Genomic DNA, 18,153 nt, shown 5'->3' with positions numbered 1-18,153 from the left:
AGATGGGAAGCCTTTAAAAGGCACTTCTGCTGTGTACCGCAGTAGGACAGCTGTCTCAAATAGAAGCATTGCAGGATTGTTTGAGGGTGGAGCTAAAAGAGCCTGTTTTTATTCATGGAGGATCGTTTTTACTTGCAAGCATAGCTGACAGACAAAGGTCATTCAGATGGGGGTATCTGGTGGACATTTTCCTGAAAAGGAGTGAAGCAAGTCTGTCACCTGGGGGAAAACAACTGATGGTATGGTTTCCAAAGCTAAGATCCGGTGTTCAAAAGGAACAGGGTTTCAGACCATGGGCCTCCAACACCATGAGAGTTCCTCAATACTTAAATGATTTTCTGCTGAGAACAGTGGTGATATAAATTAATGTGATTTTTTTTGATGTCATATAACTAAGTAGATCAACATTACAGAATGTCTGTATGACTTGGTGCATCAATATTTTCCAAGTGACCAATGCATCATACTCCAGAATCGGTAGTAAAATACTTGTTTAAATGAGACAGATCAATGCATTTTAATGTAGCAGATACCAAAAGTTCCCTGAAATAGTTTCAGATTCCCCATCACCACTAAATTTTAAGAGACTGGGACTTGTTGAGTTTTGGTGTAGTATCAAAGAAGAATATCTTAATCTGGAATGGCAATGTTCGTCTTTTTTTTTTTCCCAACTACAAATCTGAATGAGGCAGGACTTTCTTCACCTACTTCAATTAAAATAACATACGGAAGGGCAACTGGGTGGCTTAGTCGGTTAAACATCTGATTCTTGTTTTCGGCTCAGGTCATGATCTCATGGGTTGTGAGATTGAGCCCCCAGTCAGGCTCCACACTCAGCAGGGTTCTGCTTCAGGATTCTCTCCCTCTGCCTCTGCTGCCACTCCCACCTGTGCTCTCTTGCTCTCTTTCTTTAAAATAAATTAATCTTTAAAAATAAAATAAAAATAATATCACAATAGACGAATGCAGAAACATATAAGAGTCCAACTGTCTCCTATTAAGGTAGATATCAAAGAGATTTGTGAGGGAGTCAACACCGTTCTTCTCACTAATTGTTTTATGTTTTGAAAAATAGTTACTTCTAATAAAAATATTTGTGTTAACACAGTAGACGTTTATTGCTGTTGTTAAATGCATTATTAAGTATTATTAACATTGCATAGTATTAATTTTTCATATTAATAGATGTCGCCTACATAAGCAAAAGCTCTTTGGCCTCAGTCATTTTAGGGAATGAAAATAGGTCCTGAGATCAGTAAGTCTGACATGCTCTAACACAAAGTCTTTAATACATGTCTTAATAAGTAAATGAATGGATGAATGAATGAAGAAAGATGTTGCTGGCCAAAAAATATGGTTATGAGTGGTGAAAAAAAAAGGTTGGTGTGGAAGGCTTCCAGAGGGTCACCCAAGGTAGAAGAGTTATTGGGCCCTCATTTGAGAATTTCACGGATGGACAAAATTTTCTAACTATTTTGGGAACTCACATACAGTGGCCAACTTTCTATTTGGTCAAGTAAGGACATTCAAAAAATAACAAGTCTACCTTTGCCATTATTTTGTTAAAGTCAAGACATTTTAACATTAAAAAAAAGGCCACAATCTTGGTTTAAAGGACAGTCTCACTATTGGATAAATTTAGCCTTTTGGAGCGCTTGCCTTCTGCTCCTTGTTTTTCCTGCTTTGCCATGAGCTAGTGGACACTCTGCTCTGCACCAGACTTTGTAAGCATCAGCCTACAGGACGGGTCAGCAAGCTCTTCTGTGAAGGGCCAGAGAGAGAATAAAGGCTTCGGGCTCTGTGGGCCACGAGGTCTCTGCAGCAGCTCCCAGGCTCTGCCGAACTAGTGTGGAAGCAGCCCTGGGCAGCGCACACACGAACACGCATGCGTGCCAATACGGTGTGATTTGCGAACACTCGTGGTAGCCAGATTTGCCGACCCCCCTATCTAAACAGCTGGGCAGGAGTGTGTGGGCAGCTGGGGAGAGGCCACTCCTGCCCGGTCAGCACAGACTCTGGAAGTGCAGAGATGGCCAGCGTTACCATTTCCCTGGCAAGTGGCTCAGGGAAATCTGCTCCAGAAGCTGGCTCACCTGCAGGTGAGACATGGAGCCTGTCCTTTAAGGCCTCTGAGGAGCACAGGCGTCGACAAAGTCATCAAACCTCCCCAGGAAGGGCAGTGACCAGAGCCCACCTCACTGCCATCAAAGGACAGTAGCCTGATGCAGAAAAGGAAGGAGGGCAGGTGTGAGGGCCCTGCTACTGTGACACAGGAAGGAAGTGACAGGCTGGCACTGGAACCAGAGCTCTGTCCCCGCACGGCACCCTAGCTGCAGCACCAGGACACTTGCATCTTGCTCCACACTGCCAGGTGAGAAAGAAATAGAATCTCAGCTTGATTTAGAGGTGCATTTAGATGCCCCTATGGCAAACACACACACACACACACACACACACACACACACATAAAGAAAAAAAAAAGAAAGAAAAATAAACACAGAAAAACCAGACCAAATTCCTGACTTTCTTTCAGAATGAAAAGATGCATTTTTAGAAAGGGAGTCTCCATGCCGTCCGTCCTCCCCCATCACCCCAGGACTTCCAGATTTGCCAGGCAGGCCTCCGCCAGCACAGGCACATCCTCCCCCCAGCTGCCGATCTGCCCGTCAGATTAGGGGCACGCGCATATGGTGGCAAAGGCAGGGGAGAATGAGCCACATCGGTTCTGACATGTGAGCGAGCACCAGAGCTGCGAGCATATGGCCTGGAACACTCTCCAGGCATTTCACGGGACATTTCATGCAAGTTGAGACCGAGGCATTCAGGAGCCTGCATCCGGAGAGGGAGAAAGAGACGCTGCAGAAAATATTTTCTTTTAAAATATTTACTGTATGAGCCGCCTGGGTGGCTCAGTCGGTTAAGCGACCAACTCTTGGTTTTGGCTCAACTCATGATCTCAGGGTCGGGGGATCGAGCCCTGCTTTGGCTCTTGCCCTCAGTGCAGAGTCTGCTTGGGATGCTCTCGCTCCCTCTCTCTCTCTGCTCCTCCTCTCTCTCCCTCAGATAAATAAATAAATACATCTTTTTTAAAAATATTAAATAAGATGTTTACCACACGTGTGACTGGGAAGGGTTCATACCTGCAAAACAAGGGGCTTGTGCGAATCACTTAAGAAAGGGGTGAAAACCCCGAAAAAAAAGCAGAAAATGACATGAATGGCTAGTAAAAGAACCACATGTGGTCACTACACTCAGAACGACGCGTATCCTTACTGTTAATAAACAAATGCAAATTGCAATATGACACATCTTCACTCGTGTTTTAAAAGAATACCACTTAATGCTGGTGTGAGTGCAGCGGGAGGGGCACTCTGCATATTGCCGGTGGGCACGTGAATGGGTCCACACCAGCTGGAAATCAATCTGGTAACACATACGGAGAATTATACACATATTCATAATCTTTAACTCAGTAATCCCACTTCCATGAATATGCAGAATGAACGGACACCATCACCTCCCTCTGAGGGCACATCTACCTCTATGAATAGAATCCATGCTGCTAATCCACACCAGCTTTTTCTGAGAGTCTCACAAGTCACTCACTCATGGTGAACTGCAAACTGAAACTTGAACATCTCCCTTTCTCCCTCCACCGACGATGCTGCAAACTCACATACCCGTGGCCTCCTTCCTACCCATGGCCACGTTTTGGGGATCCCCGAGCACAGCTCAGCATTTAGTCTTGGCTGAGGCAGCTCATCAGCCTCTCATTTGGATTCTAGCCCTGTCGTTCAGAACAGCCCCCCGGCTTCTCCCAGCCTAGTGTCACCTGCGAATGACGCCAGTCACCTTGTGTCCTGTGTCGTCATCGTCTACACTGCCAGGACCCCGCTGAGGATGGAGCCTGGGGACGGGCTGCTAGACACCTCCTTCCACACTGTGGCTGCCCCATTAAGCAGCAATCGGGGTTGCTTGGCCTGCTATGAGTCTGCCTTAATTAACTCGGGTGTGGATACGCTCCTCGGGCTCGTCCACCCAGGGGCTGTGAAAGGTGTTGCCTAGTGTCTTGCAGAAGGTCCACCGGGGCGACTGGGAGGAGAAGGGGACGGCACTTCTTGGGGAGAAATTTCCTCCGCTCCACCTGGCACGGCAGCACGGGCTCTCCTGGGCTCCCCCGAGGCTTCCAGAACCCTCACTCCCTCTGTCCCCAGCCAGCCTCCTCCAAGGGCCTTGCTCACAGCAACCTCTGACCTCCACAAGCGCACGTGAGCTGACCTCACCTTGGCTGCCGGATGCGACAACAGGTGTCAGAATCGATGTTCAAAGTCCTCGCTTGGCCATTTACTACCTGCACAACCTTAGACACGTCACCCAAGCTTTCCAAATCCTGAAATCCCTCACCTGTGAAGTGGACATAATACACCCCGTCCCCCAAGGCTGTCTGTAAAGTTTCGTGAGACTGGGGATGGCAATGCGCCTTGCAAAGAAACGACGCCACCAGTAGAGCCAACTGGTCAGTGTGACCACTGCTGCTGCCGCTCGTTGTGTTCTTCTCCGGGTAGGGGCAGGGGAGTCTTTCTAGAGCGCTTACACGCAGTAGGGGGTGTGAAAGGATCCACCCAGTGGTGCAACAGCCTGAGACCAAGGGAACTTGTTCTAGACCCTTGAACATAGTCCCCTTGAGAGTCAGCTCAGCCCCTGGTCCCTGGAGACGAGAAAGCCTGCATCCCAAGGGGGCAGGGATGTGCTGAGGACCACACCCCGGGGGTGGCAGATGGTGCAATGGCCATCTCACACCCACCCCCCAGACTGCTCTCTCTCCCCATCACTTGCCTTCAAAACGTCTCATTACCTTTCACTGGGGCGATTGTCACAGGAGGTTACCCTCTCGAAGAGTGGCTCAGCAGGACGGTCCATACCGCACCTGTTGGCGGGCGAGCCTGCCCCCGTGGGGACTCTGCCTGCGAGAACCTGAGCCCACAGTCCTGTTCCCAGTAAAGAAGCTTGGTCCTTACGTCCCCTCTTTCCCTGACCCCACAAGCCAGGGACCTTCAACTCTGGCTCCCTGGTGACTTCAAGAGCCTGGAACTGTAAATGCCAATAAATTCTGCAGCCGGGTTTGTGCCTTCGTTGAATGAATAGATGACTGAGTCGCAGGGGGTGAACTGACTTCCCCAAGAACCCCAGGGACCAGGTGACAAGAACTCTGGGGTGAAACCGTTTCTTCCTCCCCGCTGTCTCCAGCACTGGCTTCAGGGACCCTGCGACACGGGAGACCCACAGACCTGCACAGAGCACATTCTTCCGCAGGAGCCTGTGAAGTCCTTGCCTTCCCACGTTACTTTTCTTGGCAGCCGCGCTCAACATTTTCAGTCATCATTCAACAAAGATTTGAGGACTGCTGACTTTATAAAAAGCAGAGAGTTGAGTAATGCAACATCTCTGACCTCCTAATCCCTTCCCACCTCTGCTCCTCCGATGGAAATCCCACGGGGGCCTGGCGATCGGCCCATAGCTCTACCCGGGCATGACCCGGGAGTCCCAGCAGGCACTGGCCATTCTGTCCCCACTCCTCGGGCTCGGATTATCCAGGGGTGGGTATTTTGACTGAGAAACTCTCCCCGGTCTAAGGGGCCAAACCACACACAGGGACAAGGGTGATGCTGGGTCACAGCTATCCGGGTCCTGCAGGAGAAGGTGAGATGCAAGTGCCAAGGTGGTGACAGGCCCTTCAGGGGGTTCCTTGGGACTTGGGGGTATCAACATTGGCCCACTGAAGTCACCTCCTCCCCGTGACCTGGTTGGGAAGCCAAGGGTTAGCCATCAGTCTCCTTTAAGTGGCAAGAACGTCTTCTCTTACAGAGAAGGGAACTGATGCCCGGCGGGATTACACGGCACACTCCGGTAGCAGTGACAAGGACTTGGACCTCCGGCGTTGTCCACTGCCCCACCAAAGGCCACCAGGACTCCTAGATACACCCTGTTTGAGAGTTCACCTGCTACACAGTCTCACTGCAAGTTATGTGAGTAGCTTCTCTCACGGGTGGGTGGCTGAGAAATTGTGTTCTTCTTTAAGGAACGGATGGAGAGTCCCTTTGGGGGACATCCTTCGTATGGAATATTATGTAGCCAGTAAAATCCATATGTTCAGGGCATAGTTCAAGGCATGTGGCAATACTCACGAGGTAGTGTTAAATAAAAGAAGCAGGAGACCAATTTGTACATGCACAATGAATCCTAATACCATCCTATATGCATTATTTCCTCTTATAATGGCAGTGATTTTAAGATGCACCGCTGACTGAATAATATTTCAAGATAAGGAAAATATTAAAGCAACTCTAAGAAGCATACCAGTTTCAGAAACATTAAAGATGAAAAATGTGCATCCAAGAAGAAGGGAAATGTGACATAAATTTATCACACAAATGTCTTGTGTGTGTGCGTGTGCGCGTGTGTGCACGTGCGCAGAAACATTAGACGGACAAGAAGCACATTAAATATTAATAGTGGTTATTTCTGAGGAGAGATTTTTATTTTATCCATTCTTTTAAGTATATTTCCATTTTGTCTCTGATGTGTATACATTAATTTTGTAATCAGAAAAAACAAACTTTGCATATAGAACGCTAAAAGCAAATGTGAGGAGAAAAGCACATGACTTTTCAACTCACACGAGGACTGCAATTTCCATTCCCCCGTCCTGGTGCTTTTTTAGCTCTTCTTTATTTTGTTATGTTTCTCCCCTCTGGTTTCCAAGCACAGTTTAACATTCCATCTTCCATGAACCATTAGGAGGCTCCCATAATGCTTTCCCCATTCCGCTGCATTTTCCTGGGATGCCCTTGGTTTTCCGCCCACGTCTCTTAGGAAAGTCAGGTACAGTTTCTTGTTGCAGGTGCCACAGGCACGTTTCAGACGCCACCCTGAGCTGCAAGCAGGGGCCTATGTAAAAAGTACCCCCGGGGAAAAATTATGTCAACTCCAGGGCTAGGAGAATCTTTGCTTTTCCTTTGAGAAAATGGCATGTTTGGGTTTTTAACTCTAAAAAAAAAATCGCAAATATTATCCTTATTATATATTATTTTCCCTCTTTCTCTACTTGCTAAGAAAGTCAAATTTGAGGCTCAACTGTGATAGCTCTGTGGGTCCCCAGGGTGGGGCTATTTGTGTGCTTTTTTTTTTTTCCTCCTTTGGTTCCGATTCTTAAAATAAAACATTTGATTGTACGGGTGGTACCGTGTTCTTTTTTGAGAAGTTGCAAGGCACCAGGGGGAAAGGCGTAGACTAAGGAAATACGTATACTCCTACTCAGTGAGAACTCCTTCCGACTTCGCCTCCCACTCACCCTTCCCTGGGCCGGCTGTCCACCCAGCCATCAACAATCTCATCAGTTATGATTCTGGCCCCCGTTCCCCATCTGTCCACCTGCCCCATCTCCACAGTCACCCTCCAGGGACAGCAGCCTCCCAGCTAGCTTCCCTGCATCTTCTTCTGTCCCTCCTCTGTTCCGTCTACATCCTCCAAGCGTTCCTTCCACGGCCACAGGAAAGCAGCCCCGCTTACTCCCATCCACCTCCACGCCCTGTGTACCCCCGAGAACGGAGAGCTCTTCCGAAGCCTGCGATAACCTTCGTTTGGTCCCCTGTTTTTCTCGTCCTTCTTCCCCGTCCCTAAGGTGAAAGCCCCACCTTTGCCCTGCTGCCTCTTTAGTGCCCCAGTCGGCCCTCCTGGCACAGCATCCACATCAAGATGTGTGGGGAAAATGGGAAAATGAAAGCCTGGCTCACCTCCAGCATCCGCCCGGCCCCTGGCACTCGCCCAGGGTGGCAGGTCCCCGCGCCCGCGGTCGTGTCTGTGGACAATGCACACGGTGCCATCCTGCGAGCCCGCCGCCCTCCACATGGGGCTCTCCCCGACCTGTGTGCAACCGGGGGGGGGGGGAGGGGGGCACGATCCCACCGGCCTCCTGGGAGGCGGAAAGGAAGGGCTGAGGAAGAAGACGACAGTGGTGGAGCTGCCCAGGCCAATCATCGGCTGGGTCCGGGTCACTGCCAGAAGCCCAGAGAGCCCTGCGGCTCCACCCATTGTCCCAAGGGTTACTCTCTGTCCCTTCGGATTACTTCATTTGCCAGACATTCAAATATTATATTAAAATTCTCCAAAAAAAAAAAATTCTTCTCCCACGGGGATCCCTGGGTGGCTCAGCATGGAGCCCTTGGTTCAGGGTGTGACCCCGGGGTCCTGGGATCAAGTCCCGCATTGGGCTCCCTGAATGGAGCCTGCTTCTCCCTCTGCCTGTGTCTCTGCCCCTCTCTCTGGGTCTCTCACGAATAAATAAATAAAATCTTTTTAAAAAATAAAATTCTTCTCCCTGATGGGGCAAAACGTCGAAAACGGACCTCACACACTCTAGGAAATTGGTTCGTGAAGACGATTTCCCTTTAAGGCGATAAGAATCTGGGCCTCCGAGAATCTGGTTTACGGAGCCCAGGCAGCTTCAGTACCCACTTGGACCCCACTCTGCCCTCCGCCCCCAGACACCACCCACAACCCCTGGGAATCCGGGAAGGGCCTCCGATCCAGGCTGATTTGAGGACCCCCCCTCCACACACACACAAAAAAAACTCTAGGAGGTTAGACATAAGCACACTTTGTTCCCATTTTACAGCTACGGAAGCTGAGGCTGAAGGGTCGTGCAGCTTGGGACCAGCCCAAGTCCCATGGCCTCCGTCGGCCACACGCCAGGTGGCATTGAATGTAGGTGTAAGATTTCCATCTCCTGCCCACTTCCCGGGGCGCCCAGCTGAAGTCGGTGTCATACACATGTATGAAATATTTAAGCCTCTCCCAAGGAGCCTGGTGTCACTTCTAAATCAATTTATTCTAATCTAATCTTCATCTGCCATGGTTTCCTGGACCAGCGCCATCAAGGAAACCTCTTGGCAGGTGAGAGAAACTGCAAACACAGAACATTTGTTTTTAATGGTTCCTCCACAGGCAGCAGTTTCCAATATGGCAAAGTCCACGCAAACCATGAAATAGGACCAGTCTCTGGAAGTGACCCCCGACACACTGTGAGATCCGTGCAGATAGACGGGCGCTCACCAAGCTCCGCGCGTAAAGTGGCCAGGAGCCCCCTAAAGCTGCACCGAGCGCCGGGCGAAGTCAAAGGCCAGCGCTGCCGGCCAAGAGCACAGGGAAGCCGGGAGGAATCCTGGCAGGAGCGCGAGGCGCGGCCAGCCACCCTGTTCCTAAGTGGACTTTTCATAGCTTCAGCCTTAAAAGGCACAGTTTTCCCCATCTCTGCCTGGTATTCGCTTTTTTCCAGCTCCTTTTATTCTGATAGAAATGCTCCCTAATGCAGAAACTGGCCTCACCTTGCTTTTTCATCGGGCTCAGCTGTGGAATTCCAGAAGACGTGGAACCCGGGGTCCAGAAAGCGTCAGGAGTCCTGCTGGTGGCCGCAGGCCCCAGAGCGTGCTGTGCCAGGGAAGGGGACTACGGAAGCCTCCCCCGCTGGACCCAGGACTCTCCAAACCTCCATCTAGAGGCTTCCCGCCGTGCGGAACTATCAGCTTCCTGCCTCAGTTGCCAGCCCGTGCCAGTCAGAGCTCCCCCCAGACCCCCATCCCTGGGCCAGCCGTGACCAGGGCAGGAAGCCCACCCACAGCTCTGTGCCAGGTGGCCTTGACCTCAATCAAACCTGACAGCCTGGCAGGAACGAGCCGGGACTTCGCAGTCTGACTTTATACCCTGAGACAGCCCTGCCCCTAAGCAGTCAGGCTTCTCTACATTCCGTATCTCTGGGGTAGGGGGTGCGGTCCCACCTTGCACCCCACCTGAGGGAGGTGTCTCTGCTGCCCACTGGGAACTGTTACGATCTGTCAGGAACCCCATGCCTCCCCTATCGGACTGGGACTTTGAGAACTTGGGTTTGGACGTTTGAGAACTTGGGTTTGACCAGAATGGAGTTCAAATCTCATCCCTGGCATATTCGGGGTGTACGACATCAGGAAATCCCTTCTCTGTGCCTCGGTTTACCCATCTGGAAAATGGGGATAATGATAAGAGTCCCTACCTGAGAAGTAAGTGAAATTGTTCGTGTACAGCATCCTGCGCCCCACCTGGCAATAGGAAGCCTCCATACTTGGCACCGCTGTGGGTGTCGCTCAGTGGTACTCACCTCTCCCTTTCAGGGACAAGGAGGACGCCCCTGCCCCTTGTAGCCAGTGACTACTGGCCAGTTGGTAGTGAGCAGAAGTGACCCTTGTTGCCTTTAGTGTAGGACATGTAGGAACAGGCATGCTCTTGGCACTGTCTCTCCCCTTTGTTGGTGAGCCCTGAAGCTACCTGTCCCGAGGGTCTCTGGCTCACTAGATGATGGGCCTTCACCAGCCTGGGTCTCTAAGGGAATCTGTGGAGCACAGCCCTTTACCAGCCCCCGGAGGGCCTGACATATGAGCCAGAAATAAACCCATAAGCCACTGAGATGGGCTAGCTCAGCGTAACTCAGTGTGTCTTGACAAATACACAGGCTTCAGGGCCACCAAATCAGCACTGGACCCGTGGTCTTTGTTCTGCATCGTGGACGTGGGGTGTGGATTTTTGCATGCCCTGCCTCTTTCTTCTCCCCCCTCCTGACAGTGAGCTGCGGCCCTCAGCTGCCCCCACCCCAGACTCCCCTCCTTCTTGCCAACCCACACTGCTCAGGACCAAGCCTCGGCCTGGCGCAGCCCAGTGGCAGCCGGAGAAGCCAGGGAGGGAGAAGGCTGTCTGGAGCTCCAGATGGACCTGGCCCCTGGGCGCCTGAAGCACTCGGTTGGACTCCAAGCCCAGGGCAGCAGAGGTGCCCGGCACAGACTGGCGGCGGCTGCAGCTCCCCTGCTTGCTCCCCCCGGTTCTGCGGCCTAAAAGCCTGTCCAGGGAGATGCAGTGAAAGGTCACTCTAATGTTGCACTTCCTCTGCATCAGCCAGGCTTTCATTATTCTGATGGGCTCTGGAAGCTACAGCAGGCAGAATTTTCCAGAAGGTTGTAGCAGATCAGAGTAGGAGGAACCGCCCGCATGAATTGCACTGTACGGAGCAGGAAGCTGAGGGCCGGAGAAAGGATGGCGCTTGCCCCGTGGTCCAGCAAGGCAGTGACGGCCGTGAGGCAGAGTCTTGCTGCCAGTTTAGATGCTGAGCACACACTTCACGGAATTTGAGCTTTTTGGAACCTGAGGTCTGCTCCCCACTGCTAGGTAGTCTGGCCAGGAAGCCGGCCTCCGCCCTTCAGGGATGTCCATTCTCAGGGGCCACAGGCTCCTCCAGACAGAGGGAGAATCCAGAGGGGCTACCTGGTGGCTGTGCCTGCCGGGGTCCGCAGCAGGCCATGGGCTTTCCGTGCACCCACGAGGATCCATGGCAGCTATGCTGCCTTCACCTCCCACCGGCCTCCACCCAGGCCTTGAGCTCAGGGCCGCCAGGAGGGAACCCCTGCATCTAAGAGTCTGAGGCCAGAAGGGGCCCTGACGCCTGTGGATGGATGACCATCACTGGGCCAGCGAGGTCATCCGGCCCCCGGCTGGGGTGTCGCTGAGACGGGTGGCACCCTACCTCTCATGCGGTTGTTCCATCTTGGACTTTGCCTCAATAGTTGGTTGGATGTCCCCCTCTGCTCCAGATCTGCCCTGTGGGGCTATGCTGAACCTCCATCCGACGGCAGCCCTCCTAGAACGAGAAGGCTCTTGTGAATCTTCTCTCTGGCACGAACTGCCCAAGGCTATCATGGAACTTGGTGTCCTATCCCCACTCCTCTGACCCTGTGGCAGCTCAGAGTGCTCTCCGGGAGCACAGGCATCACCTGGGACTTGTAGAAATGCCAGCATCAGTCCCCCTCCAGACCTACTAAGTTGGAACCTACATTTTAACAGGATCCCCCAGGCGCTTCCTGGGCAGCTTAAGTTTGGGAAGCTCCGGCTTACACACACCTCCCACTGTCCATAAACCTCTTAGAGTGGAAGACCCAAAATTCAAGTGTGCAGGACCAGACCCTCACCTCTCTCCTTCTGAGGCTCTTTACAGCTGCAGGACCCTGATAACAGAAAGAATCCTGCGTCCACTCAGATGCCTGAGTCTCATCATGGAAAACTGCTTCCAAGCTGCATTTCCTCATCCTAGGTGGGAGGAAGTGGACATAGGCCAATCCAGGTGTGGAAACTTAATGTTTAGCCAACTTAAACATCATTGTTCTTTCTGCTTTGTCTGGTCTAAGGTTAATCCAGCCGTTTTTATTTATTTTTTTTTAATTTTTATTTATTTATGATAGAGAGAGAGAGAGAGAGAGAGAGAGAGAGGCAGAGACATAGGCAGAGGGAGAAGCAGGCTCCATGCACCGGGAGCCCGACGTTGGATTCAATCCCAGGTCTCCAGGATCGCGCCCTGGGCCAAAGGCAGGCACCAAACCGCTGCGCCACCCAGGGATCCCAATCCAGCCGTTTTTAAATCGGCCTGCACATTAGGATCATCTGGTGGGCTTTGTAAAAAAAAAAAAAACCCAAAACTCTGATGTCAAGACCCCATCCCAGAAGAATTCAACAGACTCTCTGGAGTGTCGTGGGCGTGTGGTTTTGAGCGTTATGCTCCCTCGGCGATTCTAATATGCAATCAGGGTAGAGAGCCAGTGGTTTAACACATCTATTTAAAAAGTGGATTTTTTTTTTTCTCAAGGTGGGCTACCAACTTGGGGCTCCAGGGCCTGTTGGTGTGAGCAACTCACTTCTCACAGTGACTCTGAGCTCACGGCAATGTATCTGTGAGCTACTGCCATAAATTGCCGTGTAACGAACAACCACAAAGTCAGAGAGAATGCGATAAGAAGCGCTCCTGTAGACGACACGTGTGGGTCAGCTGGGTCAGTTCCGTGTGTCCCCGTGTTGCTAACCTAAGCTGTAGTGACATGGTGGCTCTCTTCAGACTGTAGCGCCAGGTTAGCCATGCTTCTGTTTGCAAGTGCGTGGACCAGGTAAGCAGCTTGTCCTCGTTTTCCCAGGACTTTGCTGGTCTGAGCCCTGCAAGTCCCAAGTCCCAGCAAACCGCACAGTCCTGGAAAAGCTGGGGTGGTTGCAGACCCTATTTGTGGTCACCTCGAGTGACCAGCTCTGCCCCCTGTTCTCTTCTCCTCCTCAGACCAGCGGGATAGCCGGGGCATGTATCTTTCAAGACACGGGCAGAGACTCTAGAAGTTGGCGGAAACAGAGACCTAGGCACAGGCTGGCATGCTGTCATTTTCCATCGTGCATCAGCTTTGTCAGCCATGTTGGCCAGAAGTCGCTGGTCCCAATTAAACTTCATCCTATTAGATTTAGCCTCACTGCAGGCTGTCACCGTCTTTCTGGATCTTTATTCAGGCATCTGGTACATTGGCCAAAACAAGCTGCACAGCTGAGCCCAAAGCTAAGGGGCATGGAAAAACGCCCTTCCCCCGGCGAGGCGGTGGCTGGCCTGTGGATTCAGAGAGGGGCGCATAATGGGGCCAGTCATCCCACCTCCCACAGACAGAGGGATTCTGGCTCCAAACATAAATGACCTAATTCCTTCCTGGCTACCCAGTCTCCCCAGGGAGCCCAGTTCCAGGGCCCGAGACCTTCTCAACTGCAGTCCCCATCCAGCCCCTAAAGCACATGTCTGCTCGGGTGCCGGGTTGTCTCTGCGACCCGCCTCTCTCCTCCTTCCTCTCCTTCCCTTCCTCCTTCGTCAAGCATCTGGAAAGACATCTTGTGTGTCAGCCTCGTCAACCATCCTGACCAGAAATCTGTGCCAATAAACCTCGTTTCCTTTCTGCCCGGTGGGGTCTCTTAGGTCCTGATTCACTGCCTGATACATTCCCTACCACCTTCAGCTCTGCCTCCTGGGCCACGGTTTTTACATGTCCATCCATAACCCAGATGTCAGCGAAGGCCTCCGGCCCCTGAATATCTAGGCACACTTGTCTGGAGCCCCAACCCCAAAGGCTTTGAGCCCCCGGATCCCTGCCCTTGACTTGTTCCCACTCCCAGGGACCTCATACAAACACCTGCAAACCAACCTAGTGCCCGCAGGTCACACACAACCCACATGTCATAAGTGGGTGACTTGATGAGGGCATCCTGGGGTGGGGTGGCTCTCATCACGGGCGTGGGCCCCTCTACCTGCACCCTGTCGTTCCCTGCCCTCTGCATAAAACTCTGCTCTGCACCTCCTGCTGGGTCCTTCTGCCTCCATGAGGACTCATGGGGATCTTAGCTTTTGCCTCAAGAGGAATGTGGGAGAATGATGCCCCCCCATCTCATTACATGTCAATTATTCCTGACCTGCTTTTAGGTCCCAGGGCTCTAGCTTTCCCCAGCCGCCCAGCAAGCATCTAGGCTCTGACCCCATGTGAGTGCAGTAAAGCACAAAGAATGAGTACGCCTTCAAGGGGAAAAATCTAAAAGGTCTTTAAAAATTACATGGGCTGACTCCCCCTGCATCCCTAAATGTACAACTACAGGCTCTGCAAAACAGGCCAAAAGGACTCCTGCCCTTACATCCTGGCCTTGCACCCTGCTGGAAACACTGTCCAGCCTGGCTCCATGGCCCACCCGCAGTTTGGCCCCCGGCCGGTCAGCCGGAACAGGACCACAGTGTTGGGGGGACCAGCTGGGGCACGGCACCCGCGAACTCGATTCAGGTCCTGACGTTGACACTTAGAGGCTGACCTTGCCTGGACAAGTCACTCACCCTCCCCGGGCCCCGTTTTCTGCTGCGCCGACTCCTGAAGGGCAGGAATGTTACAGAAAGGGCATGAGAGAAACAGCATCGGGGAGGTACCTCAAACCCTGAAAAGCTCTGCCTAATGCGTGGTGCTCTTATTTGTTGAGCTCAGGAAATGCCGCTGATTTCAACACACGCCTCAGTAAGTCCCTAATTAGGAAGGAGATCCACTGTCACAGAAACCACATGTCTCAGCCCCAAGCCAAATGGAATGGGTTTCTGGATGGGCCCCACTGGTGGAAGATGAGGGGTTGCCTCCCTCCCTGGCAGAGATGAGCAAGGAGGGCAGGCTTTGCCACCCGCTCCCCGGGCTGTAGATCTCAGAGCATGAAGGGGCCTGGAAGCTGGAGGCAAAAAAACAAGAGGGCTCGAGCAGCTGGGCTCAGGTCAGGCACTGGGGCCCGGGCTCAGCAGAGACAGCCAAACGCCCAGCCCAGCTGCTACCGCCCCGTGCCGGGCCCTACGCTGGGGCCAGAGCCTCGCTGCCAGGCTGGCAGGCTCCCTCTGCAGCTGCGAGGCCGCTCTGACCCGAGGACAGCCGCCATCCACAGCCTGCTCTCCCCTCCCTTCCCTCCCTCCCCCTGCCGCCCCCCTCCCTGGCCTCTGCCTGAATCCCACCCCCCTCTGCTGCTCCCTCTCTCCCTGTCTCTTTGTGTCCCTCCTGCATCCATCTCAGCCTCAGCCTGCGGCTCTCTTTTTTGTGTGTTTCCTTCCTTTCTGTGTTTCCTGCCCTCTCTCTGTCTCTGAAGTGAAGGGCAGGGGAGAGGAGAGGCAGGGCCCAAGAGGATCCCGGACAAAATGAAAGTGGGTATCTCGCTCCATCCCATTCAGGATTCAGAGGTGGGGAGCTGGGACCCCAGGGAGCAGATTGAAATTGGGATTGGGGAGGACTGTGGGCCCATGGGTCCTTTTAGGCATCCTCACTGTGCTCCCCGGGCAAGCAAGGCCGGCAGTCACTTCTCACTGAGCCCACAGGGTCCCGTGGTCAGCAAAGGCACTTCGGGCCTTCCCTTAGATCCAGAGCTTGGGCTGGGGCTGAGGGCGAGGGGGAAGGAGGCGGTGACCCTGCTCTGACGGAGCTCCGTGTGCAGGTGGGGAAAGGAGTAGGTAAGCCGTTAGCCAGTCCCATGCAGCCCGTCACCAGGGGTCACCCAAAGGGGAGGCCCAGGACCATGAGTCCAGTGACCAGTGCTCACTGGGGAGGCAAAGTCGGAGCCTAGTCGAGAGTGATCTGTAGTTTTCTGGGCCAAGAAGGACGGAGGACGCACTAGATGGTGCACCTGGGGGGCAGTGGGGCTGCTCCACCTCAGTAGGAGAGGAGTGCAGGGACGTGGCAGGGGCCAGGCTGGGAAGGGGGTACAGTCATGTCATGCAGGAAGAGTTTCCCATGCCGGGGAGGCACGCGGCCCTTGAATGCTGCGATCCACAGGACCGGGGTGGGGGAGGCCCTTGCCCTTTGGTGCAGTTGGGAAGGCGACCCTTTTCTCTCCCTTGCCTTCCATGGAGAAGGGGAAATGAGGGTGCTAAAGTGAGGGGGTGGGGTTGTCGGCCTGGGCCCCCAGGTCGGGAAAGGACGTCATGAGTAGCTAGTTGCGTGCCTCGGGGAGGTGCTGGGGCACACACTGGGACTTAGTTGCTAAGCTAAGAGCAGAACCTTATTTTAATGTGATTTCTTTCATACTTGGGCCAAGGGACAGACTATCAGTGAAGAATGAAACAGAAGAGGTGCCTCTGGCCGTCGGGCTTCACGCCACAACTCTCCTTGCCCCGTCTGCACCAAAAGTGCTCTGAGACACAAAGAACATTGAATAGATGTCCAAAGCTGAGGACAAGATGGAGGAAGGTGCTCGCCGAAGGTCACAGAAGATGCTAGAACTGAGTCAGGGCTCTAAGCCCTGCGATGCAGATGTGCATCCGTCCACTTTAGGGAGAGGCTCGCTCCTGACTTCCTCGAGGGATGGGAGGCGTGTGGCCTTCGGGTGGACCCGAGCAGGAGCTGGAGAGCAGGACGTCGTCCCCGCACTGGGTAGGGCAGGAAAATCCCCCCACAGAAGCAGAACAGCGTCTGAAGCCCACCCCCCCCCGCCTCCAGCAGGCCCCCTGGACCCCCACTCCCACGGACACTCTGGCCTGTGAGGACAACCACCAGGCCTGCGTCCCAGATGAGGAGAGCAGAGGTCCTACTGGACCCCCAGACCCATACCGCAGTCTCCGAGCTGTGAGGTTGTGGCCGTTCACCACCCCGTCGGACACGTGAAGACATTGCCACCCAATGGGGGCCTGGACGGCACCTTGCATCTGTAGCGTACGAACACACGAATGTGCACATGCCACACTTGCACGCATGCACAGTCTTCTAAACCTCCACTGGCTCTCCTTGCCCTGTGCTGTGTGGAAAATTAGTATATTGGTGCAGTCACTAATCCCTTTCATTTGGATCCAAGCAAATGACAGGATCAGTCTCCATCACTGCCATGGCTAAACCCCAGGGCTCTCCCCGGTGCCTTGAATAAGAGTCAAGATGACCCACTTTCTCCAGCTATTCCCCGTCTCCGGGCTGCATCGGCTGTGACACTGTCAGCCTGGTAAACATCATGAGCTTAGCAGCCTGCTTCCAGCTTCCAAGCCTGCCCCTTCTTGGCTGCCCAGCCTGGCTTATGGGGCTGAGCCCCAGGATCCTGCCCCAAATGTCAGGGTTCAGCTGCCCATACACAGACAGAACCTGTCTGCCCAGCGTGCCAGCCTCCACAGAGATGCCCAAGTACAGACCAAGGTCACCCCTGCCCTCCACGAGCATTTTCTGCATTCCTGGTCCACGTCAGGCACAAGGATGGGAGCCTAAAAAGACACAGGCTCTGCCCTTGGTAAGAGCCCAGCTTGGAAGGGAGCTGGTCATGAAAACAAACCCAGAAATAAACAGCGGAACAAGCCAAGTATTCTCTGAGCTCAGAGGGGAGAACAATTATTTCTGCTGGGAGGATCAAGGAAGGCTCTTCAGTAGTCTCTGGAGTCGAGACTAGAATGCAAATTAAAATACGCCACATCAAGACGGAGGGAAGGGCATTCCAGATGGAAGGCGCGGAGGCAGGAAAGGGCAAAGTCAACGTACACAAGAGAGGCTGGGGCAGCTGGAGGCCTGACTAGCCTTGGATGCAGGGGTAGGCAATACCTTTGTCCTCCAGGTAAGGGTCGAGGAAGCAACGCAGAGTTTCAGGAAGATGCCCTGCAAGTTCCAGTCGGCCTCTCCATAGAGCCTGCCCTCTCCTTGGACCATCACACCAGCCATTACTGAGCCTCCTCACCCCCACTAATGGGTGGCCCAGGGATCTCACCCCCACTCGTGGGTGGGATCTCACCCCCACTAATGGGTGGCC

The 18,153-nt window shown here is 53.2% G+C and overlaps 1 long non-coding RNA gene across 1 annotated transcript in view; it reads right to left on the bottom strand.

The window, feature by feature from the left end:
- Positions 1-18,153, bottom strand: part of LOC140632080 (uncharacterized) — a 265,581-nt gene that overhangs the window by 18,712 nt on the left and 228,716 nt on the right. The window contains exons 12-13 of the long non-coding RNA XR_012029600.1: positions 12,045-12,162; positions 11,603-11,716 (exon numbers count right to left, since the gene is read on the bottom strand). This is a non-coding gene — a long non-coding RNA (uncharacterized lncRNA). The remainder of the gene's footprint in view (positions 1-11,602; positions 11,717-12,044; positions 12,163-18,153) is intronic.

The sequence above is a fragment of the Canis lupus genome, chromosome 4 (genome assembly GCF_048164855.1).
Source record: "Canis lupus baileyi chromosome 4, mCanLup2.hap1, whole genome shotgun sequence".
In the NCBI taxonomy this organism is placed as follows: domain Eukaryota; kingdom Metazoa; phylum Chordata; class Mammalia; order Carnivora; family Canidae; genus Canis; species Canis lupus.
This window is presented reverse-complemented; position numbering and strand designations above follow the sequence as displayed.